Below are 16,861 nucleotides of genomic sequence, written 5' to 3'. Positions count from 1 at the left end.
CAACTTAAATTTAATGGGAAATGCAGCTGAGTGGAATGAAAAACACCATTTGTGAATGCTAGCGCTATTGTTGGATTCAAGACTCTTGAAAAGCAACTTTACGATCTGGAGGAAAACATGGAGTGGATTCACTGCCCTACTGACCTGGGAAATACAAACCACCCCTGTTTTTCCTTCCAAAGCGCTTCTATAGCTGTGTAAATACAACCTTCCTTTGGACTGGGGATACTTAATTTATGTAGACTCCCTGTTTTGTCATTGGAACAGGCATGTTCTTACTTTGGCATGGGTTCCTTCACTTTGTAAGGCTAAAACCGACTCATTTTTAAGGCAACTCCACCCAGAGCCTTTCTCTGTGGAGCCTGAAGGTGTTGAGAGAAGAGAAAGGAATATTATACATTTCCAGGTTGGAGGGAAGGAAGCTGTTAGCTTGCATTAAGAGGGTGTGGACAACTTTCCTATATAGCAGGAGAAAAAGCATAATTGTTGGCATATTTCAAAGAAATACTGGGACGGGTCCCCACATACCAAGCAAAGGTTTGGCAGATAGAAACCTGAAGAATGCCCATTTTCCAAAGAGGTTAGTGAGGAGCTTCGCATCATTGCTGTTTGAATTGTCAAGACTTCTTTCTGACATACTGTTTGACATTTCAGGGATGAAAACGGGGCCAAGCAACGTCAAAGTGTGGTCAAGTCGGCAAAAGTTATTCATTGAGGGTGCAGCAGTTTGCTTTTGCCTGAGCCTACTGGGAAGGGCAAGATTCTTCTCCCTTTTCTCCTCTCGGCCGGTTAACGGAGCACAATCTACTTTTGCATTTGGAAATCATTTTGCAGTGAGTAAAGTACACTGAGGAGAAAAGGGAAACGTGGAAAGAGGAGAGAAAGAAACCGGGACATTTTGAAAACGGGGAAAAGTATAATGGCAGCAGATTAATCGGGGCTGTCTCTGCCAAATCAGGACGGTTGGAGGGTATGCCATTATCTTTGCCGCCTTCTCATCCTCTTTTTGTCCCTTCTGATGCCTCGGTCTCACCCAGGTTTTTGCCCAGGGAAACTTTGTGGCTGAAAATATGACATAAGTGGTTATTAAATATATACTGAACAGGGGGATATCACCCACATCAGCCAACCAGCGCACAAGTACAGCCAGCAAAGTACAGCAAATGCAATCTGGGTTCGCAGGTAGACTTCTTCTGACTGTAGAGGTTCTATATATACACACCACATCCCTAATGATGGTTGATAAACCTCTTCTTCTTCGTGGTCTCTGCGAATACATACAAATGGGTTGTACTGCGCCTGCGCAGTGCCTTCGGAAACTTCTGGAATCACTAGGCAAAGTACTCTTTGCAACATATAGAAACTTTTTGGCGGCAACTCCGCCCATCCCTTATAAAGCCCCTGCTTTCCCACTCTTTCCCCAGTTCCTTTTTTCCGCCGCGTTAGCTGCTTAGGGAACTTCGCTCTTGAGAAATCTCAGTTTGGAATCACGGAAACTGACCTCGGACTGTTATTCGACCACTCTTTGCTTGACCCTTAACTGACCACTTGGCTTTGACTTTGGACTTCCCGTTCTGCCCGCTCCTCCTGATTTGGCAATCTTCCCGGACCGGCACTGACCATCGGACTGTCTGACTACGAGTTGTAAGTGGACCATGCCATCGGTCCCCTTCAAGAAATGTTCTGTTTGCGGGGGTAAGATCCCCGGCCAAGACCCTCACTCCGCTTGTCTTCTCTGTCTGGGCGAGGCACATATTCCTTCATCCTGTGCCTTGTGTAAATCCCTAACACCTCAGGCTAGGAAAAATAGGGAGACTAGACTGAAGGCCGCTATCCACACGAAGGTCTTCACCGCGGGCACTATGTCCTCCTTATCATCTTCTTCCACGGCCGTAAACCCACTGCCAACCCTGCCTGAGACTCCGGCCCAACTTGTGCCCGCCGAAGCTGGGATGACTGGGGAGGTCGCCACCACTTCTTCAGCTGCGCCCCGAACCTCCCTGGATGCTCCGGAGACCGAGTCCCTGGTGGAAGGCGCCCCTCGATCCTCGAAGAAGGACAAGCAGGAGAAGCGCAAGAAGGGCTTGAAGGAGGGCCGCGCTTCAGACAAGGATTCGAGCTCCCATAAGGGTTCTGCCTCAAAATCCTCTGTCTCTCAAGCCTCTACTGCCAAGGCTGTGAAATCTCCAGACCCTGCCAAGGCCCAGGCCACCGTGCCACAGGCGCCTTTGGCCTCCAAAAAATCCCGTACGAGGTCCCCGGAGGGAGGACACTCGGCCGCCAAGCGCCACCGCTCCGAGAAACGGGATATGGATGGGTCGAGACACAAGGAGGCCCCCCGAGAGCCATCGGATGTCGACCGAAGGCCTTCTGATCCCCGCTCCGCGGCAAGAGCTCTCCCGGTTTCCGAGGCCGTCGACGCCCGTCCCGGGCGTTGGAGCTCTTCCCCATCTGGGTCCCGGCCTCTCTCGACATTCCGCCATGCTCCGGAGGACATCATTATGGACCTCTCCGAGCCAGCCTCACCTGCCAGCCCGAGAGACGACAGGCGATCCCCCACCCCGATGCCCACGTCGGTGGTCCACCGTGCTTTGGTACATCGGGTCGCCTCACCATCTCCTCCACGCCCCTCGGAGCCAGACTATTTTTATGACGAGGAGACTAACACCTACTACATGGCGGTCTCCCATGACTCCATCAGATCCCGCTTCGGTGCACCTGTCGAGAGATCTAGACCACGTGCATCCTCCAGACCCTCCTGCGCCACTACAGCTCCGCCTAGCCGCATCTCGACAGCCACCGACCTCGAGGTCGTTGATCTTGACTCGAGACAGGAGACATCCTCCCAGGCTCGCTACCATCCCAGGGACGACTCGGAGGCCTCGTCGGACGACGACTACCGGCCGTCTAATCAGGAGTTCGCCCAGCCGGGTGCAGTGTCCCCTTCGGACGACGTACGCACGTTTGCCGAGCATGTGATCAAAATGGGAAATGCTCTGGACATCCAATTCTCTCAGGCGGAGGATGAGGCCTCGGATCCGATTGAGAGGAGAATTCACGGCAAGCTTCCCACACCGCCTGCCAAACGCTCATGGGCAGCCCCCGCATCGACAGCTGCTAGTAACAGGAAGATTGAATCCCTGTACAGAGTGGCCCCACACCCGACATGGCTGTTGGAACATCCGCGCCAGAACTCGGCCATCGTGGAGGGTTCCCAACGTACCTCCACACCGAAAGCTTCCCTGATGCCTTCGGATAGAGAGGCTAAGAAGATTGATGCCCTCGCTAAGAAGGCCTATTTTTCTTTGGCTCTGGGGATGAGGGTAGCCAATTACAATGCGTGTATGGGCGCATACATACAATGGCTTATGGAGAAGATCTCCCCCCTCATCCCGGACCTTCCGGACGACTCCCAGGGCATCCTCTCTGAGGTCCGAGACGAGGCACATTCAATTGGAAGCTGGATTATTACATCGGCCAGACATTCCACTGATTGCGCCGCAAGATCCATGTCGGCGGCCATCGCCCTACGGAGACACGCATGGTTGAGGTCCTCCGACTTGAACCAAAACGCCCGCTCCACCATCGAGGACATGTCCTTCGACGAAGACGGCCTCTTCCACCGTGAGACGGATGAGAAGTTGAACTTCAAATACAGGATGAGAACCGCAGCCAAGAAACACGGTATGTCGGCCTCCCCTCAAACTTCCCGTAAACGCTTTACGGGCATCCGTCAGTGGTATGGCCAGGGCCAGAGGCCCTATCAGCAGGACCGTCCATTCCAACGCCAGGACCAGTCCAGGCAGCGCTACCCCTCACAATCCTCTTCTTCCTCGGGCCGTCGCTCTGGTTCTAAATATAAAAAGAACTACAGGAGACAGGACCCCGAACAAAGTAAGAAGAGAAACTGAAGGGACGCCGCGTACTCCGTCGCTCCCTCCTTCCCTGTCTTTCTGGATAGACTGAGGCCATTTTCCACCGTCTGGGCCTCAATTTCCACTGATTCTTGGGCACTCACCATCGTCCGTAGGGGTTACGCCCTTGAATTCGAAGAACTCCCACCAACTGGGGGTTTCCTTTCCACCCTACCCTCGGACACCCTTCTCGACAAAGTACGCACCCTTCTAGCCAAAGGCGCCATCTCACCGGTCGACGCCAGAGACATTCCTAGATGTTTTTTCTCTCGTTATTTTACGGTCCCGAAAACTGATGGTGGTATCAGACCCATACTAGACTTGAGAGCCCTAAATGTTTACATGTCCTACAGACGTTTCCGTATGGTAACGCTTGCCTCTATCTTGCCTTTGTTGTACCAGGGCTTGTGGTTCACGACGATCGACTTAAAGGACGCCTACTTCCACGTGAGCATCCGCGAGAGCCACCGCAGGTTCCTAGCCTTCGCCGTCGGGACCGACGCTTACAGATACAATGTCCTCCCGTTCGGTCTGTCCACAGCTCCTCGAGTTTTCACCAAATGCATGGCGCCTGTGATATCCCACCTGCATTGCCGCGGCATCAGAGTTTTTCCGTACCTGGACGATTGGCTAATTGTAGCGCCTTCAGACCGAGAGCTCAGTCGTCACATTGCCGAAACCTTAGAGCTCCTACAAAGCCTGGGACTGGTCGTAAACCTCGAAAAGTCCCAACTACTGCCCACCAAGCGCATAAGGTTCATCGGCTCGACCCTAGATTCAAACACTTTTGTAGCATCCTTGCCCTCCGACCGCTTCCAAACTCTCGCCCGAGCTATAGGCAGGTGTGTCGGCCAAAGAAGGGTCGTAGCCAGAGACGTCCAGGTAGCCCTAGGACATATGGCATCAACGACCTTTGTCACGCCGTGGGCGAGACTTCGGTCTCAGCCCCTCCAGTCCTGGTTCCTGTCCGCCTTCGACCCGGAGACAGACCATCCATCACGTCGCCTCACGATCCCGAGGCTGGTCGCCCGCTCCCTCCACTGGTGGCTCGACTCCCGGAACGTTTGCGCCGGCATGCCTTTTTTGCAACCCCAACCGGAGGTTGTGTTGACCACCGATGCATTAGAAGACGGATGGGGAGCCCACACCCTGGATCTGTGGGCCAAAGGCCAGTGGTCCCAGGACGAGAAGATGCTACACATCAACGCCCTAGAGCTAGTGGCAGTACAAAAGGCTCTGAGAGTATTCGAGTCCTCCCTATCCAACAAGGTCGTTCAGCTCAGGACGGACAACACCACCGTTATGTATTACCTGAACAAACAGGGAGGAACCAGATCGCGCACTCTCCTCGACATCACTCTCGAGGTTTGGGACTGGTGCATAGATCGGAACATTCTCCTCCAGGCAGTACACCTGCCGGGCATCCAGAACGACCTGGCGGATCTTCTCAGCAGATCTCCGTCTCAATGCCACGAATGGAGACTGCACCCCGACACGGTACTCGACCTCTTCAGTCGATGGGGAACCCCACAAATAGACTTGTTCGCGACTGTCCACAACACCCATTGTCCCGAGTTCTGCTCCCGGACGCCGAACGAACACTCCCTCGGGGACGCGTTCGGGTTCCAGTGGTCGGGGGTTATGATTTACGCCTTCCCCCCCTTCCCGCTGATCACCAGGACAGTCTCCAAGATGACATCGGATAGTACCAATGCCATCCTGATCACCCCATGGTGGCCGGGACAGCCTTGGTTCCCTTGCCTCCTCCACCTTTCTCGGACCAACTTTCTCCGGATCGAACACAGACCGGATCTCCTCACGGTTCAAGAGGGTCGGGTTCGACACCCGGACATCGAGACCCTTCCCCTGGTGGCATGGAGGATCCATCCCTAGCTCAACTACCGGTTCCCGTACGCAGAGTCATCCTAGCTGCTCACAAGCCAGCTACTCGGAAGTCCTACACTCTAAAATGGAACAAGTTCCTTCGGTTCCTGGCCGACAGGCAACTGTCTCCAACCCAAGTCACGACACCGGTGGTCTTGGACTTTTTGATGTCTTTGGTCGATTCAGGCCTCTGCCTCACCTCTGTCAAGTGCTACTTGTCGGCCATTTGTTCCTTTTTCCAATTCGATGGAAGGCCCTCTTTTTTCAAGGACCCCTTGGTGAAGAGTTTCCTTAAGGGATGCAACAACCTCCATCCGCAGGCATCTCCACCACCCCCGGCCTGGAGCCTTGATGCGGTATTGGGAACATTGCAATCTAAACCGTTTGAACCTTTAGCCACCACGGACATCAGACTTCTAACCTGGAAGACGGTTTTTCTGGTGGCCATCACCTCTGCCCGCCGTGCGGGCGAGCTCTGTGCCCTCCGCAGAGACCAACCATACCTGAGGTTTCACCGGGACAAGGTAGTCCTCAGAACAGACATTACCTTCCTGCCTAAGGTTGTTTCCCTGTTCCATATGTGTCAGGACATTATTCTCCCGACCCTGGCCCCGAACCCGACTACCGATGCCGAACGGGCACTGCACACCCTGGACGTTCGTAGAGCCCTGGCTTTTTACCTTGACAGGACTAGAGACTCTAGCCGCTCCGACAGACTGTTCCAGTGCTATTCGGACCCCAAAAAGGGACTGCCAGTCTCGGCTCAGAGACTCTCTAAGTGGGTGTCTAACACCATTTGTTTATCCTATGAACTTTTGGGTAAACCTTTGCCTGCTAGGGTTCGTTCTCACTCCACGAGGGCAGTTGCGGCATCCTCTGCTTTTTTGTCAGGTGTGCCCCTGGATGACATCTGCAAGGCTGCAGTATGGTCGCAACCTCTTACCTTTATCAAGCATTACAGGTTGGACGCCAGGGCCAGGAGGGATGCAGCTTTTGGGAGGGCTGTTTTACTGTCTGGGTTACACTGACTTGGACTGGGTGCATTAGGTTGTGTTAACTGTTTGCATCATTCCATACCAAGATAATTTTTTCTAACTGCAAGGTTTTGTGCTCATGGACCTATTGGTTTGAGTTCATGGAGCTCTGGTCTGGCTTTTTACCTCTAATTTTATGGTGATAATAATAACAACACCACTTAGACCACTACCTTGTGTTGGGTTTGTTTCTCTTCTTCACTTTATTAAAATATAATAACAGTGTTAGAGACACAGGTGATATGACACTCCCTCCTCCGATTACCTTAGCTTGCTAGTCTCAACCCATTTGTATGATTCGCAGAGACCACGAAGAAGAAGGACAGGTTGCTTACCTGTAACAGTATTTCTTCGAGTGGTCATCTGCGAATACATACAAATCCCGCCCATCCTCCCCTCAGTGTCCTGCTCTATATTGGCTCACCCTTATCGCCTACTTGGCGGAAAATTGTGGAACTGGGGAAAGAGCGGGAAAGCAGGGGCTTTATAAGGGATGGGCGGAGTTACCGCCAAAAAGTTTCTATATGTTGCAAAGAGTACTTTGCCTAGTGATTCCAGAAGTTTCCGAAGGCACTGCGCAGGCGCAGTACAACCCATTTGTATGTATTCGCAGATGACCACTCGAAGAAATACTGTTACAGGTAAGCAACCTGTCCTTCTTCCTCTGTGGAATGACTCCTGTGCTCTGTTTAAAGGCTTCCACATGGTTATGATAGTCACTGCATTGTACAGTGACAGATTCCAGGGTACAAGTTGTGTGTAAAGAAGCTTTCTTTCCTCCTTCCCCTTCCCCTTCCCCCTCTCCTCTCCTCTCCCTCTTTCTTCTCTCTCTCTCTCTCTCTCTTGCTGCATCTGCACTGCAAAAATAATCCATTTTGATGCCACTTTAACTCCATGGCTCAGAACTATGGAACTCTAGATTTTGCAGTTTTGTGAAATATTTGCCCTTCTCTGCCAAGAAGTGTTGGTACCTCACAAATGTACAAAACCCCACAATTCCATACCATTGAGCCGTGGCAGTTAGAGTGGTGTGAAACTGCATTATTTGTGCAGTGCAGATGCATCCCCTTTCCTTTCCCTCCCTCCCTCCCTCTTTCTTTCTTTCTTTCTTTCTTTCTTTCTTTCTTTCTTTCCATCTGTCTCTCACTTCTTGTTGCCATTTTGAGAAAGACTGCAAAGGAAAATTGAGGCATTTGAGCTCATTGTGGGAGAGAGGTCCAGCCAAGGGGAAGTGAAATAGGCCACCTGTACATAACCTACATACAGCTAGTGGCCATTTTGGCTGGGGGAGGATCTGGGAGATGTAGTCCAAAAAGAGCATTTTTCCAAACACTGGCTGAAAGGACAGAGCCACTGGGACGTGAAGGACAGCTGCTTTGCAAATGCTTCCCATCTGATGACCATCGCCGGCCAGTGCTCAAAAACAGGCTCGGTGTCCTCTGTTCTCTGAGAGAGGAGCATCTGCCAGCCTCCAAGCACCAAACCTTTCGGTCTGTTGTGGCCTCAGACTAAAGCCGATGGGCTCTCGGGTGATACGGGGTGATGGTGGTTATTTTGTTCCTCTCACCCGGGACCTCAGCCTTCTGTCCTCTTTTCTTTGTGCTGATGGAGGGGGGATTTGTTGGGTCATGTTTGTGTTATGTAAGACCAGAAAAGTGTACAGTACTTGGAGGTTATGTGGTGGCAGCAGTTCTCTGCCGTCAAGGAGCTTACAGTTTTGACAGTGGAGTGGAATCTAGGTGCATTCATATTGCAGCATTGCAATCCATATTGCATATGGAGTGCATCCATATTGCAGAAATAATCCAGTTTAACACCGCTTTAATTGCCATGGCTCAATGCTATTCTGAGAATGATAGCTTGGTTTGGCACCAGCTTACTTCAGTGGCTGCAAACAGGCTTCAAAGTGTAGTTTGCACACCATTAACTCAACAGAGGAAGAGCTCTTCCCAGTAGACTCAGGCAAAAGCAAACTGCTGCAGCCTCTCTTAGCTTGATTATTCTTCCTTACTAATAACCTTTGCCATCTGGACCACTCCTGGATGTCATTTGGCCACACATGTCCCAGTTTTCATCTATGAAATATTGGGGCATCCCCTGCCAGTGCAGGAAGCCACAGGAATCTGTGGATGATGGTTTCCTCAGCAGAGCTAGGGTTGCCGTCAGAGTTCAAGGTGATGCCAGATTCCTTTGGTGCATTTGATGCACAATTTCTGGCAGCCTCCATCCCTGCGTCAAGTACGAATCTGGCTTCTCTGCTACCTTCCCAGTCACAATCTATTGGATGTAGAGTTGCCAGGGAAGGATCATTCCAGGCCCTGCAATTCCTGGGCCAAAACCTAAGACCCTTTCTGATGTCATTCGGTGGATCCCATGATGTTATTAAGCGATTAAGTGGCAACCACAATTCTTCGCAGCTTGTTATTCAAGTGCACACAGACATAGACAGAACACATTTTCCTGGCTGGGAATTAAATGTCTTTGCAACATTTGATTTAAACCAATTACAATTTGCAAAGTGCAGTATGCACACAGCCAGCTAGAAGGCTCCCTTCCTTGACTTCAGGTTTGCAATGCAGCCTTGTCTCTTGCCTGGAGCTGACCCCAGGAAAACTTGAGAATTTGAACCCTTGCCTGTCACCCAGAATTGATCCTTGAAAACTAGTGACCTAAGGAGGCGCCCTGAGATCTAATTGGATGTGATTTCCTTCACCATTCCTTCCTTCCTTCCTTCCTTCCTTCCTTCTTTCCTTCCCTCCTTCTTTCTTTGGGTAATTGCAGATGATGTTTTTTTAAAAAATGAAGGCCTTGATTCGTTTTGACGGAATAAGAACCGGGGGCCCCTTGTCTCAGATTATAGACCAGTCATTAGGTTTTGGCAAACTATGGTTAAAAAGTCTTTGGTTCACACACCTTAAAAGCCTGTATCCCTTCAGTGTCTCACTGTATTGAAAAAATATAAAATAAAACCAGTATCCAGTGTGTGGCCAAATGGGAAAAATAAACACCCAGCAAACACAAACCAGAGGAGCTCTTGAATTCGAGATGTTAAGGAGAATGACAGTTGTGTACATTCCACCAGCAAAAGAAGGATTAGCAGGAGTGACCTTTCCCTCAGTGCAAAAATGAGTTTTTTTGTGTATCTGCACAACAACTTGGCTCTCTCCGACCCCAATGCTTAGTCTCCAAGAGTCGGTACCTATTGGGTTCCTAAAGTCTTACGAGTGACACCATAAAATAGCTTCATCTGGATTGCATCTTTAAGCAAATTCCAAACGTTCCTGTATTAATTTGAGCTCGCTAGCAAATGCATTCCAATGGGATGGAGAGATGGGAAAAAGTCAAAGACGGAGATGAGTGAATGCAGACTCGAAAAACCTACCCCACTTGAGGCAGACAGAGAGAAAAAGAGGCTATTGATATTTGGCTCGGCTTTAAATCCCCAAAGGCTTGGCCCACCCCAGCAGTAGAGAACTGAAAGCTCATGCTGTAATAAATGGGTTCGTGTTTAAGTTCTTAGAAAACTCTGGGTTGTTGTTTTTTGTGACCACAGACTAACAGGGCTGCTCCTTTGGAAACTGGTAGGATCCCTGGCTTGCCAGAAAAGATGCCAGAGAATCTGGTTTCTGAAAAGGTACCAGGGTGCTTGGTGATAGTCCATATGGGTTTGTAGTGCCATAAATTGGTTAGTTTTGGAGGTATCACAGGAATCTGACCAGATGCTTCTTGGCGGTTTACATGAGTGTGTGTTGAATTGCCAAGAATTGGGATCCCATACTGGCTTTCTATGGGACTTCGCAGGGCCACTTTTGTGCCCTGGTGAACCCCATCCCCGACTTCAAACAATTTGGGGACAATTTTGCCATGTTTTTGCCCCTGGATAATCTTAGACCCAGAAGAGGCCTTTTTTGCAAGTGAATATCATGATGGTGTATTCTGCTTTGGGGGCACAGGGGTATTTTTTTTGCCAAAAGATTGGGGGCATTTGCAGGTCTGGGGTGGGGCTCAAAATAATTTGGGGTCTGGATGTAGTCCACAAGCTGCACTTTCCATCTGCTAGTGTATCTGTTTTACCTGATCACAAGGTAAGGTATAAGGTAAAGTACGCAACAGTTTTTCCAGGCGACATAATGGTGTAATAAGCATTGCAACTGTGGTTCCTTCGTACATTTGTCTAAATCTAATTCTGTCATAGAGTTTGGCTGCTTGTTGAGCCACTCGACTGCAACAGAGTTTGTTGTTTGTGTAGAGAGAGAATGTGTGCATGTCTATCTGTCTGCTTGTCTGGAGCAAGAGAGATTACTGCTACTACGATAGTATGCCATAGTATTTCCTCACTCTTTCAGTGAACGATCGGTTTGGCACACAGCCACAGGCATCCTCTGGGACCTTCTAGTGTTCCTCTGGAAGTCCCAGATAATGTTGTCATTGCTGTGCATCCAAAGCGCAGGAACATTGCTGGACGCTTATGCACTGTCCACTAAATGGATGTGTTGGCATGAGGCGTGGGGACTTTGGTCATTTCATGGCTGGTGGAGGATTGTGACCTCCCCAGTGACTGAAAAGTCAAGTAGACAGGTGTAAATGCTCTCTGAAGATGCCAGCCACAGATGCTGTAAAACATCAGGAAGAAACTCTTCTAGAACATGGCCACATAGCCCGAAAAACCCACAAAAAACTATGGATGCCGGCCATGAAAGCCTTCGACTTCACAGAGGTGTAAGTTGGCCTAAACCCTGAGCAACTCACTCACTGGATGCCGCATGGTTGATTTTCTGTCCTAGGCTTTTTGTCGCAATGTTTGCCCTGGCTTTTCCCCTCCTTTTCCCCCTCCATGGTTTGCTATCTGGGCACTTCAAACAACGCAACGGCGGCACGCACATGTATATTGTATGTTCGTCTGACACTTTCAGAGTACGGCAAAAAGTTTTCTCTCTCCTCCTCCTATTTTTCCCCTTCTCCTTTTCCTTTGCTCCTCTGCGCATTGCTGCTTTGATCTGGGGCTGGCCGAGGTGGATGAAAATTGATCTGGGTCACTGTAGAAAAATAGATCAAAGCGCCCGCCTTAACCCTGGCGTCCGGGTGCATTAAAACTGGCACTTTCTTGCAGGGTGTGTGTGAAGGAAGGACCCAGGGAGAGGGAAAGATCCAGTGGAGTGTGTCAACATGATTCCTGCATTCATCACTTGTACTGGAACTCCTTCAGAGGCTGCTGGTCTTTCCAACCAAGTTCCTCGGATTACCACCTGAGCAGCTGTGGTCGGACTCTTTTAAAGGACCCCCAGGAGACTTTATTTATTTATTTTGGGGGGATCTGTTTCTATGAGGAATAGATTTTCCTGCACAGTTAGGACTCCAAGATCTCAGGGCCTCAGGCTGCATCCACACTGTAGAAATAATCCGGCATGACACTGCTTTAATGGCTGTTAGTCAAGCCTATGGAATTCTGAATTCTGCTCTGGTTCTGGAACAAACTACCATTCCCAGAATCCCATAGCCTTGAGCAATGGCAGTTAAAGCAGTGCCAAACTGGGTTGTTTTGGCAGTGTGGATGTAGCCTGAGCATAAGTTTCAGGGCGTAACCATACTGCAGTTTGATCCTGCTTTAACTGTTGTTAAGGTTGCTGGATCTCAAGATTTAGCTCCTAAGCACCAGTTTTCATGGGTCCTCTTCAGGCAAGAGTTGAGGGTGCAAATTCTCTAGTTTGGGTAGGCAAATGGAAAGGACTGTGTGCCGATCATCTAGCAAAGTAGTAGCTTGCTACACTTTCCAAGCCCTAATTGATTTGTTGCTTCATGTTGCAAAGACTCTTTGAGAGGTTTAGATGTTTCCTTAGAATTCAAAGCCATGGCCCTGTTAGTCTAGAAAGGGATATTGTAGCACCTTTGAAACCAACTGAAAGAAAGGCGATTGTAGCACACACACGTTTCCTTCTTCATTCCCAATCATCCTGGCTGCAGGACTCCCCTTCCACTCTGCTCTGCTTCCATTTTCTGGGTAGAAGCAATTAGGATAGATTAAATGCCCCTTATTCCATTTCCACAGACCCAGCACGATGTAGTGGTTTGAGTAGTGAGCATTGTTATGGGCCTTGGAGTCATTTCTGATGCATGGTGACCCTATTGCAGGATTTTTGATGACATTTCTGACTTATAGTGACCCTGTTGCAGGATAATGCCTTCCTCAGAGGCTGAGAGAATTGCACAAGCCAATGGATCTCCATGGCTGAGTGGTGATTCGAACCCTGATCTCTAATCCAACATTCCAACCACTACACCTTACTGGATCTACTAAAAGATGGGATGGAAGTAAATAAATGACAGAAATACTTTCTTTTACAGAAGTATTTTCAAAAGCTCTGCAATGGGAATGAGAGCAATCTCTGTATTGGAAGCCGACCCAGCAAGTTAGGTAAGGCGATACTTTCTGTTGGAGCGACTTCTGTGGACTATCAAGAATGCTGGCCACAGCCGCTTTCTTTATAACTCCAGAGCTTTTGTAATCTCCTTATGACAAAAGGTGACCTGGTAAACGGTATCACTTTACCTATGCCGGGCCTCTCGGGATTCCTGCACTGCCCCTTGGTCATCTCGACTGGCCTAAAAAAAGATGCGGTTTGTGTCTGATGTGGAAGGCTTTTTACCTGCGGGGAAGGACAGAGCAAAACCTCAGAATGGTTTAATTCCACAAATGAGCCTGGTGTATTGCAGCCAAAAAATATTTCTTTCAGGGCATGCCTTCCAGCATTTCACAGACGAAAACCAAGACACATGTGGCCATGCAACAGCAGAGTGTGGTCAAGATGGTGCGATAGTAAAGAAAAGGAAACTCAGGGTGGTTGCAGCAGTTTGCTTTTGCTCAAGCCTCCAGGAAGAACAAGATTCAGATAGCATTGAGCCAGGGCAGTTAAAGTGGTGCCAACCTGCATTAATTCTTTACTAGAGATGCAGTCTTAGGGGCTGTACATACAGTGCCTAAGGAGTGGCATGCAGCCACCCCTTCTTCAGCCAGATTGGGGCCGCAGCAACCTTACGCATTTGGTGCATCCGAGGAAGTAGACTTAAATGTATGCAAGCTCATGCTGCCATTTTCTTTCTTTCAGTTAGTCTCAAAGGTCCTACAATGCATCATAGGGAAGGTACTTTCTTATAACGCCTTCTCTCCAGACTCTGGCAGGTCCTCAGGACTTCTCTTTTCCTGGATCAGCTGGTTCATCAGGAAGGCCATGTGCTGAGGAAGATGTGTGGTGGATGTGCGGCCACCCAGAAGCAGGAGGAGCCTGGGAACAGCTGCTCCGTGTGGCATAATCCCTGAACAAAATGGCACCAACAGGGTTGAAAATGGCCACAGGCATTCCTGCTGAGCCAGCCAGCATTGTTTCCTTCCAAAGCTCACTGGAGGAAATTCAGGCGCAAGAAGGAGGGAAGAGAGAGAACATGGTGCTTCTTGTTTGCCTCTCCTTTGCAAGGTGTCTACGTTCCATTCATGCATGTCTCCAATCTGCCTTTCCTCCAGGGAGCTCAGGAACCAGCCTGCAATGCTCTTTTCAGCCCCATTTGATCCTTGCAACCCTGTGGAGTAGCCTAGGATGAAAAACCCTGACTGGTCCAATGCTGGAGTGGCTGGATGTTTCTTTCTTATCCGCTGTTCCCGAGCCCTGCAACTTCTGGATCATGGAAGTGGAAAAGCATGATACTTAGGCCGAAGCCGTTTCAACAGGGGAGTTAGCCAGTGGCAGGCAGAATTGAAAGTGCTGGCTGTGTCCTTTAAAGCTCTTCATCTATCTGAACAGACAGGGCAAAATAAATCTGCTTCAGGTCACTTTGGAGGTAAGCTGTTTAAATGATACATGCGTCCTAAGAAGCCGTAAGCCGTGCCAAAGCCACGCTCCAGTCCTCTTTTAAAATGCGTGTGTCATTTAAACAGCATACCTCCAAAGTGACCCGAAGCAGCTTTATTTTGGCCTGTCCGTTTGGGCCCTAAATCTCCCTGCATGAGCCTGCCTGACTTTTAAGGTCTTAGGGGAAGGCCTTCCTTTCCATTCCAGCAACTATCACAGGTTAAACTTGGAGAGGATGCATGAAAGGGCCTTCTTGGTGGATGCTCCCAGGCTTTGGGACTCCCTCCTGCAGGAAGTTCAGTTGCTTCTCTCTGTTCTCTACCCACTGGCAGCTCCTTTGACATTTGGAATAAAATCTAGAGTAGATTTACCATTTACAAAAATGTTAAAGCCACCAGTTGCTACTCCAAATCCCACTCCAGTGCTCCAACCGAGGCACATTGGCTCATGCAATGCGCGCATGGTCAGTCTGTGGGAGCCATTTTACTTATCCTGGAGTCTCCCTCTTTGGCTTCTGCAGGGTGTATTTTTCTCACCTTGATGACCTTTTAAAATCCACCCAGACCCCAAAACATTGTTGTTGTGTGCCTTCAAGTCATTCCTGACTTATGGCAACCCTAGATTGTATCATGGGGTTTTCTTGGCAAGATTGGTATAGAGGAGGTTTGCCATGGCCTGCCTTTGAGGCTGAGAGAGTGTGACTTGCCCAAGATCACTCAATGGTTGAGTGGGGAATTGAACCCTAGTCTCCAGAGTCGTAGCCCAATACTCAAACCATTATATTGCAAACCCCAACATATTTAGTGCCTTTTTTCTGGACAATCTGGTACCTCTCATGGGTTTAAGCCCTGAATACCACCGAAGGGCCTGCACCCCTTGCCTGCTTTCTGGCTTTCTCTGCCTTGCAGCCTGCTCTTTCTCCTCTCGGACCCCCCTTTTCTTCTTATCTCCTCCTCTTCTCTTTTGGAATGAGAAAACGGAGTACTCCCCGGTGGGCTCCCTTGAACGTTGGCATTGTCCTTCCGAAGAAAAGCGGAGCTGGTGGGGCTATATGAGAAAGCAGGTGTCACTCAAATTTGGCAGGGCTTAAAGGCCCCTTTCCCCTCCTCCCTCGGCCCTCCATGGAAGGAAGGCCCTCGCGGCCTTAACTTCATGAGAACTTGAAGCTCAATTTGTCCCCACCGACCAAATTTTCCGGAGGACAACAATGGAAGGCCCTAACACCCTTGCGCCAGCCAGCCGCCTTCTTCGTCCCCCTCCAAAACCACAGCTCCATCTCATGCTTCTCACTGCAAGATTAAATCGATCGAACTTGGAGAGGGTTCCTCTTCTTCTTCTTCTTCTTGTTATAGGCCATGCATGGAGTTTGATACTAGACTGAAGTTAGCCTTTTTTAACAACGCAATGCTGGGGGGACTTTGGAGTTTCTTACCTCCAGTCCTACCAAGCCTTGCCTTCAAGTCATTCCTGACTTAAAGAGGCCATAAGATAAACTTAGACAAATAAATCTCCTTCCTTGGAGGTCTTTAAGCAGAGCCTGGATGGCCATCTGTCAATGGGGATGCTTTGATGGAGAGTTCCTGCATGGCAGAATGGGGTTGGACTGGATCAGGGCCCTTGGGGTCTCTTCCAACTCTAGGATTCTATGATTCATATCATCATCATCATCATCATCATGATGGGATTTTCTTGGCAGGGTTTACTCAGAGGGGTTTCCCCCTTACCTCCTTATTGAGTCTGAGAGACTTGCTCAAGGCCAGCCTTTGGTTTTTATGGCTGAGTCAGGATTTGAACTCTGAACTCTAGACTCACAATGCACAAAGCACTACTCCAAAGTGGATCCAGTGCCTTTTAACAACCCCAGATCATAAGGAGAGATCCTGTGCTTTATTCCATTTGCAGATTCCTGAAGATCAGGCCCAATATGTTGCAAACACCTTGGCTGCAGATTAGGATGCCTTGCTAAACCTCTGGAAAGCCCCAGATGTGTAAAAGTGAACATTGGTTTTATCTAGAGACAGGAACGCCTTGGCTCTCAAAAAGGCATTTCCTCTGGGAATGGCTGCATTGTTTTAAAGGGACTTGGCATCCTCCGATCCTCATTCCTTTTTGATAGAGGTTTTATCGCTTCCTTTTGTTTTTTAAACAGACACAAATGGCTTCCAACCCTCAGGCAATCCTTGGCCAG

This window comes from Sceloporus occidentalis, unplaced genomic scaffold, assembly GCF_023333645.1.
Source record: "Sceloporus occidentalis isolate IW3139 unplaced genomic scaffold, rSceOcc1.0.p SCAF_8, whole genome shotgun sequence".
Taxonomy (NCBI): domain Eukaryota; kingdom Metazoa; phylum Chordata; class Lepidosauria; order Squamata; family Phrynosomatidae; genus Sceloporus; species Sceloporus occidentalis.
Note: the sequence above shows the minus strand (reverse complement) of the source record.